The sequence below is a fragment of the Muscardinus avellanarius genome (assembly GCF_963383645.1).
Source record: "Muscardinus avellanarius genome assembly, chromosome: 6".
NCBI classification, from domain to species: domain Eukaryota; kingdom Metazoa; phylum Chordata; class Mammalia; order Rodentia; family Gliridae; genus Muscardinus; species Muscardinus avellanarius.
The window spans coordinates 95,218,225-95,233,387 of NC_137791.1; positions in this window are offsets into that span (position 1 = coordinate 95,218,225).

The following is a 15,163-nucleotide window of genomic DNA, read 5'->3' on the forward strand; positions in this document are numbered from 1 at the left end:
ACACACACACACACACACACACACAGTATGATACTAAAATATTGCTTTATCACAGTTAACAACCATTACTGAGAATCTCATACAACAATGGTGCTGTAATAAAAAACAAATAACAATAAGACCTGTGATCTAAATTCATATTGCCTCCTAGAATTAGAAATATTGCTAAACTTTTAGAGTCACATTTAATGTTCTATAAACCCTGTCAGCACATGGTTTAGACATCTCTTAAGTCATACATCTCTGTTTGCCTTCTATCAGAATTATTTGTAACCTTGTCAGAGTCTCTCCACTAAATAATAAATTCTTTGAGGAAACTGCACTATAACTCAACCATGAGTCTCAATGCAGGGCTTGCTCAAAACAGCTCTGCACCCAGTAGGCACTGCATGTTTGCAAAACTGAATTATTGATAAATTATGTATCTCAGTTCTTTTTATTAGAATTTTTGTTTTATCAGAATTAATTTGGCCCTAGGAAATCCAACATCTTTTTTCATAATTATTATTATGATTATTATGATTATTATTTTGTTTAACCCAAATCTGCATTATTCTCATAGTGAATACCATCACCTTTTCATCTTACATTTTCCTCCTGATCTGATAAAGAAGTCACATTGTGTTGCTGCAAGCATAAGAATGCTTGAAGCCTACAAGTGTTAAATGGTTAAGTAAATATAAGGAGTAAATGTATATTTAGCATAAGTAACAGTGGAGATAAATCAGGTTTCCGGTGGGTAGGGGACCAAGGAAAAAAGGTTGTTTATAATGTATGTACAGTTTTTAAAGTTTGCACCTAAATGATCCCAGATGAGGGTCCTCCCCTTATTATTGGTTGGTAGAAAGCATTTTCACAATGGAGAAGAAGCCATGTGTCCATGACCCTGGTCACCCCTGTGCTGTCCCAGCCACGGAGGGAGCCTTGGTCTTTCTTGTCCCCATACCTCTAGTAGTTAGACTGACTCTAGGGATGGGAGCATGTATGACCCTGGAGAGATAATGGCAAGATGAAGGAGATAGGGAGGGGGAGGATGACTCTAAACTATACCCTCTTTAAGTTTCTTTTTTTGTGTGTGGGTCTGGTGATGGAAACCAGGGACATTCACCTCTGAGCTACACCCTCTGCCCTATTTTTTATTCTTTATTTTGAAACAGGGTCTCACTAAGTTGCGGAGGGCCTCACTAAGTAGCTGAAGCTGTCTGTGAACCGCGATCCTCCTGCCTCAGCCTCCCGAATGCTGGGATTACAAGCATGCGCCACCATGCCTGGCTTGTACCCTCTTTAAGAACACACCCATTTTTTTTCATTGGGTATAGGCAGGGTGATTATGTAATGTATCCACGCTGAGATACTTCTGGGTGTGAAAGGAGACAGCAGGCATAAATTGGCATTCCAGGAAGAATGGTCATCCTGAGCATAGTGGTTGGGGTCACCCCGCCACTGGCACCCATTTCAATTAGGAATGAGCTCTCTTCTGGACCTTGGACCACTTAGGGAAGAAACACGATAGAGACTTGGCCGCCAGGGCTATGGGCTTCTGACTGTGGCTAGTGGGAGGCTTGAGGAGAGAAAGTGTGTGAGCACTCTGAAGAATGCAAGATATCCTCATAGCACTGACTTGCTTTTAAGAAAATAATCCCAGCTGGGTGTGGTAGCGCACGCTTGTAATCCCAGCATTCGGGAGGCTGAGACAGAAGAATCACGGTTCGAGGACAGCCTCAGCTACTACTTAGTAAGGCCCTTTGCAACTAAGTGAGACCCTGTTTCAAAATAAAGAATAAAAAATAGGGCTGTGGGTGTAGCTCGGAGGTAGAATGCCCCTGGGTTCCATCTCCAGTGCTGCAAAAAAAAAAAAAAAAAAAAAAAGAATTTCTGCCATCATCATCATCCATAATTATTTATTATTATTTGTGGCATAGTAACCAGAAGTCTCCTCTTTTCTACTACAAATGTCCTTAGGACTTATTTGTAGATTCATAGCCATGTCAGGATATACTACTAGCTAATGTTTATTGAGTAATTATGATTTTGGTGTACTGATCCAAGTGTCTGAATTTGCTATTTCTCTTCCAGTACCCCTTTGAGGTAATTCTATCTTTATCCCATCTTTTAGATAAGGAAAGGAAGGCTCTAGCAGGTCAGGTGGGATCCTTTACTTAAGATTCACTGATTAGTTAGCCGGGGAAACAGAATTGGGAGACAGGCTTGGAAGCCAGGCAGCCCAAACACACCTCTTTACTCAGGTGCCACCCTCCACACCCTGGATACCAATGTTCCCATTTAATGGGGTATCAAGTTTCCAATTCCATTTTTAACTCTTCAGAACCAAAGTGTGGGGGTTGACTTAAACCATCTCTGTGTTCTCCACAGCCTCTTACATTAGATGAAAGTTCAAAATGTTCTCCCTAAGCCGGGCATGGTGGCTTACCCTTGTAATCCCAGTACTATTGAGGAGGTAGAAAAGAAGTAAGCAGGTAGGGAAGAGGCCTCAGTTGAAAAACTTAATTTCCTGAGGGGCAATGAATACTAATTAACTTCCAAAGCTCCTAAAAAGAGACCAGCCCTTCCAAGGTTCAGAGATAAGAATGACCAAAGCTTCACAAAACCATCTGTTTACTAATCTACAAACCCAGGAGACATCCCTGGAGCAAGTCTGACACCTCTACTGAAAGAAGGAGACCCCTCAAGGACATGCAAATACCCTATGAAAATTTTAAGAACTGCCTCCCAGACTTCAAGTAACAGAGGACATACAGAGATATATAAACCCCTAGACAAGTCACCAGGATGGTTAACCACACTGGGAACCACTCCCCTTTGGGGATCTTTTCTCTCTCACAGGTCGCGTTGGCTTTGAGAGAAGGTGGGGTGCAATTGAAGGCACTTGGCCCGGCTACATTCAGGTGGTGACCTGAAGGCCTCCACTGGACATCAAGGCCAACCAGGGCCCCTAGGAGTGACCTGCACTTTTTTTCTGGCAGATTGCGTGGACTTTGGGAGAAAGCAGCTTGCAGCTGAAGGCATTTGGCTTGGGCTACCCTCAAGTATTGTCCTGAAGGCAGCTGCTGGGCACCAGAGTCCCTTAGGGGTGTTCTGCCACTTTTCCCTATTCCCTGCTGTTTCCAATAAACTTCTTGCTCCCCTTCCTGCCGTCTGCGGGTGTTATTCTTCGCTCACTGCAGACAAGAATCCGGTAAGGATACGCCGTGTTTCTTCTCAAGAAATCCAGTTTCATTTAGGAGGCTGAGACAGCAGGATCACACAGGTTCAAAGCCAGTTTCAGCTACTTAGTGAGGCCCTCTGCAACTTAGTGAGACTTTGTTTCAAAATAAAGAATAAAAAATAGGGCAGGGGGTGTAACTTGGAGGTCGAATGCCCCTGGGTTTCATCCCCAGACCCGCAAAAACAACAACAACAAAAAAACCCCACAAAATGTACTCCCTAAAAATCAACTATTAAAAAAAAAAAGGCAAATGGGACAATGTGAACCCTGGCAGGTTATTTGCTCATTTTAAGCAAAGTTGTTATTTTTAAGGTGTGGTACTTGCATTGTGCTAATATTCACAACAGTCACAACAGTTTTTACAGTTTTAAAATAGGGCTGGAGATGTAGCTTAGTGGTAGAGCACTTGCCCAACATGTGTGAGGCTCTGGGTTCTATCCCCAGCAGAATAAAATGTATACTGTATTTATGATGAAACATTATGTCCCCTGAGGGTAACTTCAATTTTTCTAGTGGGAGAGAGAGAAGAGAAGGACAGTGGGATTGGGTGAGGACAGGAATAAAGAAAAACAGGTGGTAGAACATGGGGGTTATATTATTACAGATGTTTGACTCTTTCTATAATAAACAGTTTTCAAAAATTGTGGTATCTACAGATGGAGAAAACCATAGGAACAAGCAGGTCATAGGCAGGGCAGTCCATGACTTGCACCCTCCTGGCAAGATTGGACCCAGGCCCTCTGCATGCTTTTCCAGTCTGAAAACCAGAAGTTTAGCCTTAATAATCTCTGAGGTTGCACTCAGCTAAAAAATTATGAACTCTGATCTGGGGCAATAGTTAAAGGGAAAAAAGTGTCTGTCAACTCTCTGCCCTGGCTACCTCTGGTCAAAAGAATTGGTCAAATCCACAACCCACCCCTACTCCTGTCTTTTTGTTTTGTTTTTCTGGGTATTAGGAATTGCTCCCAAGAGTGTTGTACCACTGAGCTACACCCACAGGCCTATTGATTTTTTGAGATAGAGTCTCACTATGTTGCTGAAGTTGCCTTGAATTTGCAATCTTCCTGCCTCAGCCTCCCAAGCTTCTCCGATTATAGGTGTGCATCAGTCCACTGTGCTTGGCCTTGGGATTATAGACTTTCTTCCCTCTAGCTTCCTAGAAGTGTGACCTCAAGCATTTATTTAAGTCTCTGCACCTCAACTTCCTAGTCTGTAAAGTGGGGTTACAATAAGGTAATAACCACCTCCTAGGACTGCGATGACATTTCCATGAGTTAATAGAATAAGGCGCTGAGAGCAATGTGTGGTGTATGATAAGCACCCTATAAACGACAGATACAGCGTTCACTATTCCCATTGGGTAGCTATTAAACTCATTGTGGCTCAGCAAGGATAAGTGATTTAGCCAAAATCTATCTGTTTTAATAAACAGTGGAGCAGACATTTAAGTGCAAGTTTCTGACCATAAATCCAGTGTTGCTTTCCACTCAAATTGCCCTCTTAGGGCATTATTATGAAAAATAACAAATGATGAAAGATTATACTAGACAACAATATAGGAGGGTCAGGTAGTGTTAGAAGACTCCAGCAGTCATCAGAAAATAAGTTAACGTTTGTTATTAACACAAAAACTTCGTCTGAGTCGCAGACTACTGCCCCTGGGTCTTGGAGCCAGCAGCCTCTCTCCCAGACAGCCTGGAGCCCCAGCACAGAGCAGTTGGAGAGGGCTGGGTGGCTGGAAGGTAAATTACACCAGCCAGCCAGAGCCAGCCCATCCCAGAAAAGGGGAGGAGAGTGTTCCTTTGTTTGTGAGCTGAAAAGCTTCATACCCATGCACGCTGGGCCTCTTGGAAGACACTGGGCCTTCTGAGCAAGCTGAGCCAGGAATCATTTTTTTAAACGTAGCTTATGATGAGTATGTTTTCCAGCAGCTCTACCATCATCAGCATCTCCTCTTGTCTGTAGCCTGGATCCATGCTCTCAAGATGACTCTATTAACACTTCTTGAGATGTTATGACACTAGGATTGATCTCTATTTGTTCACATAAAGTGATGCGGTGTTAAAGGCAAAGAGGAGGTCGCACAAAAATCTGTATAGGATGATTCAAATGATGGTAAATATTAGGTTCCTACTGTGAGCGTTTATATATATGCACACACGTATATATTTATATCTATATAAACATGTACCAAACTTTTTTACTTGTTCCTTCTTTGGGTAGGACAATAAAATTTGGGGATAGAGAAGGCAGATAAAGAAGATCAATTCTTTTTGTTTCAGTATGGTTTGCCCTTTTATTCAAACACATTTCTGTATAACTTTTATCATTAAAAAATAAAATATGTTTGCATTTTCCAAATTTAGCTACAAACTTATTCCAAATATTTTTTTAGAATGAACTTAGGAATTAACACATATTTATATTAAATTAAATGTCCCTGTCCTCAAATACTCTTGCTTCTGGCACATATGAGGACTACACAAGTCAGAGGTTACAGTCCTCCAGGTTTCCCCTAAGGAGTTCTGTACATTACTTAGTGTGACTGTTTAAAAATGAAGGGTAGTAGGGATGTTTTGTGTATGTGGTGGTAGAACACCCCATTCCATCAGGGTTTTACTTCTTTAACGCACATTAATTACACACAGTAATGGAGTCTGTTGTCCTAGTTCTATACATACATACATATGGTGCACTTTGATCACATCTATCCACCCTTCTCTCCAGCCCCCTAAACCTTTCCTAGTCCCTAGTCACCACTATTATTTTTTAGTTTCCACATGTGAGAGAGGGCATGTGCTACTTGTCTTTCTTGTGTCTGAATTATTTCCCGTATCTTGATGTTCTTCAGATCCATTTGTTTGGCAGCAAATGACAAAGTTTCATTCTTCTTTGTGGCTGAATAATGCTCCATTGTGTATATATACACCACATTTTCTTTATCCATTTATCTGTTGATGGGGCCCTAGGCTGGTTTCACATCCTATTGTGAATAGTGCTGTAATATCGCTCACCCCCAAAGACGGGGCTGCGGGCCCTCAGATGTGTTCCAATTGTCCCATCAGCCCACTGACACACCTTCGGTGTCTGAGCACCTCTCACACTGTGTTGTAATCCCCCATTGACTAGCTCATGACTCTCAGCTTCCTGCCTCCCTCCACTACAAGCAACTGGAAAATGAACACCACATCGTGCCTGCATATCATGACCTCCCTAGCATACAGTGTCTAATATAATAGGAGCTCATCCACATTCATTAAATGAATGAAAGCCTACATGCATGGGGGAGGAGGAAATTCTTTTTCATAAATTGTTCATTTTATCTTTTATAAAAATGCATGCCATGCTTATGGCCACGACAGAACAGAGCTTTAAAGAATTACTCATGTAATGGTTCAAGGGCAATGAGCTAAAAGCAAATCGGAAACTTTTTCGTGTTTTGTTCGAAGCCCAGTAACACTCCAACATGTATTAAATGTTAATAAGCAGCTATCTGGGTCAGTGGGTTAAGTAATAGCAGTGCTGGAAGGTGAGAGGTGAAGAAATACACGGAAATTACATTCGGGGACGGCTTTGCTCACCAGAGCGCAACTTGTATAATAACATGCAAGTGATTTAACCATGTTATCTTTTTTCCCTTTGCTCACACAGCAAGCTGGCTGCAACGACAGCTTTCTCTTTGCTCAGGCAGATGCAGGGCCTGGAAAATTTGGGGAAATATTGGGACGTAGGCAAGGGTTGTGCATCGGGTCACCTTTCTCTCCTAAGTGAAAGACAAAAAGAAAATCTCTACAGTTAATGAAACTGGAAGCTGATGACAGTTTTTGGATCCTCCTTTTCCTGCCCCTTGACTTTGACTGTTTTTATGCACATTCTCATGAGGGCTGAGAAAAAGAACCAAGATCTCATGAGTATACATCGCTGCTCCTGCACAGCAGCACACATGATAATGCTAGCGGATCTCTTCTGAGCATTGATTATGTGGTAGGTGAATCTTAAAGGCATTAGTTGAGGCAGGGGAATGGTTCTGCCCGCCAGTGGACACTGGGCAGTTCCTGGGGACATTTTTAATTTGAGGACTAGGGAAGAAGGGAGTGTGGGGTGAGTGATACTGGCATTTAGTAGATGAAATCCAGAGATAATGCTGAAATGCACAGGACCACCTTCCACAACAAAGAACTGTCTACCCCTAAATGTCAATAGTGCCAAAGGTGTTAAAGCCCACTTTTAGCCAGGTGTGGTGTCGCACACTTGTAATCCCAGCATTTGGGAGGCTGAGACAGGAGGATCGCAGTTCACGAGCAGTCTCAGCTACTTAGTGAGGCCCTTTGCAACTTAGTGAGACCAGGTTTCAAAATAAAAAATAGGGCAGGGGGTGTAGCTCGGAGGTCAAATGCCCCTGGGTTCCATCCCCAGACCCACACACACAAAAAATCATCCCACTTTTGATGAATTACTTTATTTACTCAACACAGCCCTAGGTTATTGTCTCCATTTTACAGATGAGAAGACAGAGGCATAGAAAGGTTAGCGAGCCTGTTCCAGGCCTCACAACTAGTTGTTTGGTCTCCTGGAGGTTTTAACTTTGATCATGTGTGTTGGAGGGACAGGACACATAATTTTGGAATAAGTTGCGACTTTTGCATGTGTATGTGTGGTAATGCAGATTGAACCCAGGAGAATTCTACCTCTGAGCTATACCCCCAGACCTATTTTATTTCTTATTTTGAAACAGGGTCTCACTAAGTTACAGAGGGCCTCACTAAGTTGCTGAGGCTGGTTATGAACCTGCAATCCTCCTGTCTCAGCCTCCCAAGTACTGGGATTACAATTGTGTGTCACCATACCTGGCAATCTATGACTTTTATGACTAAATAATTAAAAAGTCACTCCCATAGGATCCAAATGGCCATCCCTGACACCTTTTAGGAACTTGGAGGCAGGTTACTTCAACTCTATCTTCTCTCTTTATTTAAAATGGGAGTTTTTGCTGGGTGTGATGGCACACACTTGTAATCCCAGTGAAACGGGAGAAAGCTCTTGCAACTGAAGGCATTTGGCTTGGGATACCCTTAAATATTGTCAGGAAGGCAGATGCTGGGCATCAGAGTCCCGACAGCCCTTAGGGGTGTTTGGCCATTTTTCCCTATTCCCTGCTGTTTCCAATAAACTTCGTACTCTCCTTCCTGCCGTCTGCGGGTGTCATTCTTCGCTCACCGCAGACAAGAATCCGGTAGGGAAACACTGAGTTTCTTCTCAAGAAACCCCATTTCACTAGCATTTGGGGAGGCTGAGACAGGAGAATCACGGTTCACAAACAGCCTCAGCTTCTTAGTGAAGTGCTTTGCTACTCAGTGAGACCCTGTTTCAAAATAAAGAATAAAATATAGGGCTGGGGGTGTAGCTCAGTGGTAGAATCTCCAGTGCTGCAAAAAAAAAAAAAAAAAAAAAAAAAAAAGAAAAGAAATGTGAGTTCTTCTTGGGGGGAAATCCAGAAATGACACATTAAAATAAAGATATTGCTTCTGTGCCTGTACTAACTGCTCTTTGCCATCACTCCCAACTAAAGCATTCTGAGACTGTATTGTTTTCATTAAGAACTGACTTATAATTAGCAACAGTAATATTTGATAAAGTATTCATAAAGGATTTTGGTGAGTAGTTCTCCAAAATAATAAAGGTATTAGCAAAATAATGAAATATTAAATCCAGCCTTCCTTCGTCACTGAATTTTTCCTGAGCCATACATATTGGTGGCAGAATTGTCCCAAGTTATGTGAAATTCATGAAATAGCCTCATATTCCTTATCAGCTGTCATTTTCCATATTTATAGGATTTGAACACTTAAATATGTCACTACCAGAGCGCTGCAATAATACTAGACCCTGCAATAAGACATTTCACAAGGTTGTAATTATATTTTATGCAGAAGGTCTCCCTTCTCCCTTCAAAGTCCCCCAAAGGACTGGCATTGGTAGACTTTACTGAAAATCATCCATTTTCCATGAGACCAAAATAGGTTCCATATATAACGGGCCACTGTAAAACATATAACGTAAAGCATAGATAATGGACCCATGTGAAACATACTAGAAATATTAGCATGTGTGCATGTTTGTCTCCTTCGCAATGGCTTATGCTCCTTTGCAGCCCTACTTCTTGTCATAATTAGATTTCTTGCTTATTGGTTTATTACCACATTTGACTTAATAGGTTTCATTCCACGTGTCTCAGGACACTCCGATTTCTGCAGCAAAAGAGAACAGCCATATTAAGAGCCATTTTGCTCCCTAAACTGTATCCAAAACTATGAAATTTTGTTGCATAGTTAATAAGTACTGCAAAATTGCTTAGACTACAGTGAAAAAAGGAAACACGGAAGAAAAGGAAAAGGACCTCCACATTTCTTATTTCTTTTTTTTTCTTTTTTTCTTTTTTTGCGGGTCGGGGATGGAACCCAGGGGCATGCAACCTCCAAGCTACACCCCCTGATCTGATCTCTCTCCCTCTCTCCCTCCCTCTCTCTCTCTCTCTCTCTCTCTATATATATATATATATATATATATACTTGTGGTACTGGGGATGGAACCCTTTTACCTCTGGGCTACACTCCCAGACCTATCTTATATTTTATTTGGAAACAGGGTCTCTTAAACCAGTGAGGCTGGCTTCGAACCTGCTCAATCCTCCTGTCTCTGCCTCCCAAGCGTGGTGATTACAAGCATGTGCCACCACACCTGGCTCTCTACTCTATATTTTATTCTTTATTTTGAAACAGGGTCTCACTGAGTTGCAGAGGGCCTCACTAAGTAGCTGAGGCTATCCGTGATCCTCCTGTCTCAGCCTCCTGAAAGCTGGGATTACAAGCATGCACCACCATGCCCAGCAGCCCTCCACATTTCTAAATTTATAAATTGGTGGGGGATGGTATCCTTAAACAATTGAACGATGGTTCTGTTTTAGCTATGCTTTTTTTTCTTTTTTCGGTATTGGGAATGGAACCCAGGGGGCATTCTACTTCCGAGTTACACCCCAGCCCTATTTTTTATTCTTTATTTTGAAACCAGGTCTCACTGAGTTGCAAAGGGCCTCACTATGTAGCTGAAGCTGTCCTTGAACCAAGATCCTCTGCTCCCAGCCTCCCAAATGCTGAGATTACTATCTATACTTTTTATTATTTATTTATTTATTTATTTATTTATTTATTTATTTATTTATTTATTTATTTATTTTGGTGGTACTGGGGCTCCTGGAAACCCTTCTACCTCCGGGCTACACTCCCAGACCTATTTTATAGTTTTATTTGGAAACAAGGTCTCTTAAACCAGCAAGGATGGCTTCGAACCTGCGCGATCCTCCTGTCTCTGTCTCCCAAACACGGGGATTACAAGCGTGCGCCACCACGCCCGGCTCTAGCTATACTTTTTTTTAAATGGAGTATATTAGAATAAGATAATGTATATCTTTTATTTAAAAAAATAATTCAGCAGGGCATGGTGCACACTTGTAATTCCCACGCTTGGGAGGCGGAGACAGGAGGATAGCGCAGGTTCGAAGCCAGCCGCGCTAGTTTAAGAGACCCTGTTTCCAAATAAAACTATAAAATAGGTCTGGGAGTGTAGCCCAGAGATAGAAGGGTTTCCAGGAACCCCAGTACCACCAAAATAATAATAATAATAATAATAATAATAATAATAATAATTCAATGTATTAAGTAAGAGTGTTGTTACTTAAATCTAACCTTAGCTGGGCATGATGGTGCATGCCTGTAATCCAGTTACTTGAGAGGCGGAGACAGGAGAATCACATGCATGAGAACAGCCTCAGCAAGTAGTGAGACTATCAGCAATCTAGTGAGACCCTGTTTTCAATAAGAAATAAAATCGGGCTGGGAGTGTAGCTCAAAAGTAGAATGCCTCTGGGCTCAATCCCCAGTATCCCGTGCACACAAAAAACTAAACTTAAACTGGGCGTGGTGGAGCATGCTTGTAATCCCAGCATTTGGGAGGCTGAGACTGGAGGATCGCAGTTCGAAGACAGCCTCAGCTCCTTAGTGAGGCCCTCTGCAACTCAGTAAGACCCTGTTTCAAAATAAAGAATAAAAGCCAGGCGTGGTGTCGCACGCTTGTAATCCCAGCGCTTGGGAGGCAGAGACAGGAGGATCGCGCAGGTTCAAAGCCAGCCGTGCTGGCTTAAGAGACCCTGTTTCCAAATAAAAAAGTATAAAATAGGTGTGGGAGTGTAGCCTGGAGGAGAAGGATTTCCAGGAACCTCAGTACCACCAAATAAATAAATAAATAAATAAATAAATAAATAAGATAAAAGAATAGGGCAGGGCCTGTAGCTCAGAGGTTGAATGCCCCTGTGTTCCATCACCAGACCCGCAACAAACAAACAAAAAAAACTAACTTTAAATTAACATTAAACATGACTTTGAACAAAATAGAAATTAATAGATATTTACTTTTTAGACTCAAGGTAGAAAATACTGACAAACTCAGATAAGAAACCTCACAATAACATTGAGTTTTCCCTCCCTTTTCCCATCATATCTGCCTCTGCAATCTGTAATGCACATTGCAGGGACAGTTATTTTTTAAAATAAAAACTTAATTCTGATTCCTTCGTCAAAAACTTTCCATGAATTACTATTACCTAAAAATAATGTCCCAATACCTTAACATGGCATTTGATGGCCTTTGGTTTTTGTTGTAACTTTGCTTTCAGTCTTATTTCTTGCCAATTCTCACTCCTCCTTATTTCTCTCATCATCCAAGTAGCTTTAACTCTAGTATCAGCATACCCCAGTATCAATTCAAGAGCACCCCAAATACAAGTCCTTCCTTCCACCTTGAGACTTAAGATGCTTCTGAAAAAGCTGAGGGGAAAAATTCTCATTTTTTGTTTTCTCCAAAAAGCCACTTCCTTTCAGTAATTCCAGCCATACAGTAATTATTATATTGTTACAAGGATTTTGGACCCCATGCCATATAATTTTCATTATAACTTTCATAAACCTGGCAATTTAGTAATGCCATTGCTCTCGCTGAAACTTCACATACCCAGTGGTACAAACTTTCAGCCTAAATAAGACCCGTTTGGGTAAATTCACTTCGGAATGTATAAACATAGTGATTTCAGTTCTTGGGGTCCTTTCTGAAGAAGCAGCCGCCACATTCCTTCAGTCCTCTACTCTTTATTTTTCCTTCAAGAGTCCTGATGCCCTGAGAAAGGAACAGCAGACATGGTTTTCCTGACTCAAAAACGCAGGAGGATGCCAGGAGAGCGAGCGCAGGCCTGCGTCAAGGTCCCAGCTCTCAGATGCAATCTAGAGAATGTTAGCACTAGCAGTGACCTTAAGACAAGAGTCAACAGCTCCAGCCTCTCCAGGCGCCAAGAGGGAAACAGCAACGCAGGAGCAGGCTGGGACCCAGAGGGGCAGCTTCGGTTGGAATAGAAGAACTCATTAGCCCTTTTATTTTTAGTTTGTTTGGTACTGGGGATTGAACTCAGGAGTATTCTACTTCTGAGATATACTTCTATCCTTATTTTATTCTCTTTCTTTCTTTCCTTCTCTTGGTACTGGGGATTCGACTCAGGGGAATTCTATCTCCGAGATAAACCTCCAGACCTTTTATTTTTATTTTATTTTGAAACAGGTTCTCACTAAGTTACTGACAACCCCACTAAGTTGCTAAGGCTGGCTTCGAACCTACGATCCTCCTGTCTCAGCCTTCCAAGTACTGGGATTACAAGTGTGCACCACCACATTCACCTCTATTTTTTTTTTTTTTAATTTAGAAACAGTCTCACTGGTTGGTGAGGTTCTCAGTAAATTGCTGAGGCTGTCCTAGAACTTGTGATTCTTCTCTCAGCTTTCCAAGTACTGGGTTTTCAGGTGTGTGCCAACATGCCCAGCCTCATTAGCCCTCTTAAATGGAACAAACACTGCTATGCCCAGGCAATAGTTACTAGGTAGGAATAAAAAGCCCAGGTTTGGCCAAAATTTTTAGCTTTCCCAAGGAATATGAAAATCTAGATTTTTTTTGGTAAAATATCTCTATTTCAAGCTTAGTTGGAATTAATTTTCAAATACCATGTATCCTCAAGTAAAAAAAAATTAACCTTCAGGTTGGATATGGCCTGGGACCACCAAGCTGCAATCCTCATCATGAATCCTAACTCCTTTATTTTACAGATAGTAATACCGAAGAGGAGGTCAATTTCACAGCACTGGTTGAAGTCAAGATAATGAGGACCTTAGTCCTCTGATTGCCAGCCCCCTTATGATCACACACCACAGAATTGGAGACAATCAGAATATAAGGATCAACTCAGCTTGGAGCGATCTTGCCGTACTCCAATCATGGGTCCCAGGTTCACTTGAATTTGAAGACAACAGGATAACAGACCCTTTTCAGGGTCCTGTAAGTCTCTAAAATCCTCTGGAACTAGACCAGGACTTTCCTAATATGACTGATCACCAGATACACCCACAAAGCCTTACAGAACATAGATGTCCAGGTTCTCAACGAGAACTAAATAATCAGAAGTTTTAGGTACATGCATATTTTTAGTAAGCTCCCATTATTCAGGCAAGATGGGACACACCTGTAGTCCCAGCTACTGGAAAGATGAAGGAGGAGGCTCACTAGAGCCCAGGAGTTCAGGAACAACCTTGACAACCTAGTAAAATCCTATCTCAAAATGAAATATAAACACACAAACTCCCACTTATGATTTTTTTTCCCCGTGGTACTGGGGATGGAACCCAGAAGCATTCTATCTCTGAGCTATACCCCTAGCCCTATTTTTTATTCTATATTTTTGAAACAGGGTCTCACTGAGTTGCAAAGAGCCTCACTAAGTAGCTGAGGCTATCTGAGAACCCCTATCCTCCTGTCTCAGCCTCCCAAATGCTGGGATTACAAGCGTGTGCCACTATGCTGGGGCCACTCATGATTCTGAAGCATGATGGCTCTAGGCTGAGGAGTCATGTAAATCAGAAATTCAGACACACACACACACACACACTCCAAGATGGTGGTCTTACAGCTGAGGGCAGTGCTCTATTCCAGTAAGTGACCACATGTTAATTTTCCCATGTTTTAAAGCCCATGTTTTTTTCCCCCAATTTTCTATATTCTTATTTTCTCACACTTTAAAGAGGTGAAAAATAAGAGAAAACAAGAGCAAATCTGTTGTGGTAAAAATTTGTGGTTTTCAATAATACTGCTGGAGCAAGATATTTTTATTCAGGATTAAACTGAACAGCTGCAAAGAGCTACTTAATTAAATCATGAATGATAAAGTCTTCTGAAATTATACTTAAACATTTTGTAATTTTGATAGTTCTTGGTTTTTACTATAATCTGTAAACATTTAAGTGGAAGCTATGAATTAGATTTCAAAATAGATGAGTAATTTTAGACTGTGGCATCCATTTTCATAGCATTTCAAGTTTATTTTAAGGGACAATTAGTAGCACTTATAAAAATGTATCTAATTGCTAGTCTAAATCAAACTCAGTAGTACTGGATGTTTTTACCCTCGTCAGGTCTATTTTTTTCCCCACAGTGACCAAAACAAGTGAATAGAGTAAAAAAATAAAATCTTAAGAGTGAAATGCTTACAATAGACTTAATTGTCATTTTGAAATTGACGCAGATTTACTTGGGCCAAACTCATTTCTAGGTCTCATAATTCACTTTTTATTTTGACCCTGTTACCCACATGGCCAGAGTATTGTCTGATTAAATGTGACTTGAACCCTTGTATAGCAAGCAAGCACAAACAGTTGCTAATATTGTTTGGAGATTTAATTTGTTTTTAAGCATTCATGTTAAAACTCAGATTTCCGCGCTGCTGCTGCTGCTGCTGCTGCTGCTGCTGCTGCTGCTGCTGCTGCTGGTAGTGGTAGTAATGGTGGCAGTGGT